Source organism: Lolium perenne, chromosome 4 (assembly GCF_019359855.2).
Source record: "Lolium perenne isolate Kyuss_39 chromosome 4, Kyuss_2.0, whole genome shotgun sequence".
NCBI classification, from domain to species: Eukaryota; Viridiplantae; Streptophyta; class Magnoliopsida; order Poales; family Poaceae; genus Lolium; species Lolium perenne.
Genome location: NC_067247.2, coordinates 309,118,662 through 309,121,493, shown reverse-complemented (window position 1 = coordinate 309,121,493; position 2,832 = coordinate 309,118,662). Strand labels below are relative to the sequence as shown.

General features: G+C 46.5%; 1 pseudogene; it reads right to left on the bottom strand.

Annotated features, from left to right (window-relative positions):
- Window positions 1–1,358: 1,358 nt before the first annotated feature.
- Window positions 1,359–2,539, bottom strand: LOC127347799 (lecithin-cholesterol acyltransferase-like 1; annotated as a pseudogene).
- Window positions 2,540–2,832: the final 293 nt, after the last annotated feature.

The window sequence follows — 2,832 nt, the reverse complement described above, 5'->3', positions numbered from 1 at the left end:
TTTGCCTGACAATGGTCGTTTTCTCTCAAAGTCAACCATTGTTCTTTTCTTTTCAGTTATCTCTTTACTGTTTGTTATTGTGAAACAAAGATTGGATCTGTGTCTATTCTTTTATGCTGCCTGCATTTTTGGAAAACAAATTTTATGGTTTGGTAAGTGTTTGCAAACAACGTAGGTTACCGGAGTACTGTGCAATCCCATGAGAGTTTAGGAGGACTAATGAATAAAACTGGATTTGTTTTGTGCTTGCAGAAATAGAGGTCTGCGGGGTGGTTATCGAGGATGGCGAGTTCATGTGCAAGTGGATATTTGTGTTAAGCGGTACCAGGAACGCCAAGTGCATCTTTGTTGCTGAGCACATCAAGGAATCTGTATATCAGTCAGCTAATATTCAGCCTCCATATACATACCAGCGCTGCATTAGCCTTATGTGCATTCATCATCGAACAGTATACAAACATTTATCTTCTTTCACCAGAGGAAAAAGGGCACCTTTCAGCGTTCTAGGTTTCTGCTGAAGGCTACATCTGCTGCGGGGCGATTACTTGTCAAAGATGGCAACTACATCAGTGGACCAAACTGCACATTCTTTAGTTATGGTGAATGCAACTATCTAACCATTTCAAGGATGTGTTAAAAGCAGGCTCAGTTTATGCTATAGAATTCTTCATGGATAAAGGAGATTATGACCTAGCCAAAAATAGCTTGCCACCTTTTTATGATACATTAATGCTAACTGTAATATACACTCTTTTGTCCTAAATATAAGACCTAGATATAAGCAAATTATTGGTGTCCTTCATTTTTTTAGTGTTTTATAAAATAAAAACTGTGTGAAGTCATGGGATCACGGGATCTGTGCGCCAAGGAGTGCACTTGTGATGAGCTGCATCTATATTGTGTTGGTTACCTTTGGTGCCGTATTTCTTTGCATATAACTTCTACCCCACCCACAAAACTAAAAAAAAGACTTCTACCCCTACTGTTTAGTGTCTCGTGCATAACACAGCCCTGGCTTGTTTCCCGTAGAAAACTTATGTACCTAAAATATTATTTATCGATATATGTTATGTTTCAAACTGGCTCGCGAGTAGCTACTCATATTTTCATGTTTCCTTTGCGTCAGTATGCAAGCTGACTTTTGTTTGCCTGCCTTTGGTTCTATCGTAAAATTTACATGACATTTTCTGATCCACGTGGTTATGTCATATTTTTTGTTAGTTAGTAAACTTGCGTGAGTTAACAAATATTTATGGAGATCCTACTAGAACTAAAATTACCTCTCAGGGTCTGTCTACAGATCATTTAAACTGTGTTCTCTTGATAGGTTTGAAAATAAACCATTACAAAACATATAACTATTTTTTGAACTTATTTCTATCATCTTTTATAAAATGTAAATCAACGCAAATTTCATGGGGTCGTGCGCCAAGGCGCACATCTAAATCTAGTACACATAACCCGCCAGCGTCGGTGGAGGCCATGACGAAGTGCTTCATGAACCTCCTGCGCCAGGGTAGTGGGCTCCATCTGAGGAAGTCAAGGGCGAAGTAGCCGCCCTGGGTGTGAGAGACAAGGATGACATGCTTGCCTCCGTTCGCCCTTCTCGCGCGCTCCACGAGCTCTCTTAGCCGCCGCCGGAATAGAGACAGCTCCCTGTTCGCCTGCCCCGCGGGGGCGGAAGCGTGCCGGAAGTCGTACGGAGCGCCGAAGAGGGTCTCGCCGTCGTGGTATCCCCCTCGCTCCAACGCCTCTACCAGCTTCCCCATGCAGAGCTCCCTGGCCAACGAAACCGTTAACAAAATCGACCAATAATCCTACACTTACGGACGTTCTGGCCTTACGGAAAGTACACGGACAAATGTGTAGCCTGTTGATTGGTTAAGTTTTGATTCCGCCCTGAAAAATCGGGCCACGTTCTCATCCTTTCCTCTGCGTGCTGAGTCCGTAAGATTTTTCCGTAAGATGCATCCGTAGGTGTAGCATTACTCTAAGTTGTTGTGATGAACTGACGACATGAGAGGTTAATTAGTTTGTGACAATTACTTGTCGGCAGGGTCGTCGGCGAGGAAGCCACGGGTGGAGCCGAAGGAGACGGCGCGGGTCTCGACGCCGGGCGCGTTGCCGTAGTCGCCGGCGGCTTGGTCATACTGTCATAGACCAGGCGGAGCTGGTCTGCGAAGTAGGGGACTTCAGCATCAGGAGCGGTGATGTTCTTCCATAGCAGTGAGCCAGTGACCACCGGCCATCGCCCTTCCACGCCGCGCAGAACGCCGACGGCGTCTCGTAGGCGTCGGTGAGGCGGGCCTCGATCTAGCTGCAGGTGTTACCCGGCAGCAGCACGACAGGGTGGACGCCCAAGGCGTTGTCGACGACGTATGGTTCAGTTTATTGCAAGGCGGCGGTGTTGGCGGACTCGGAAGAATAAGGAAAGGATGAGCAGGAACCGTGGCCACCATCGGAGCTTTGCTGCCATGGAGAAAGATCTGTGCCCGTGCGTAAGCTGCTGGTTTTGGTCGACAAGGGAAGATAGAACGGATAGTGCGCAGCAGGATTCGACTGTTCGAGTGATTTGGCACTTGGTAGCAGCGTCCGTTTGCGTTGCCTTGCAGACATATTTGTCCGCGAGTTCTTTTGCGTCTAGGTGTGTTTTTAGTGGGACGACCTATTTTTAGATTTGCAACATATTTAAAAATTATAGAAACTACTACATTCAAACTATATAAAGTAGTTGTAGAAGTTTAGACTACTTGCTGCCTGAGGGCCGGCCCCGTCGTTGCGTCTCTCCCTCGTCTGCTTCTCTGTCGCCTGCCGTGCGGCCGCTAGGGCTCG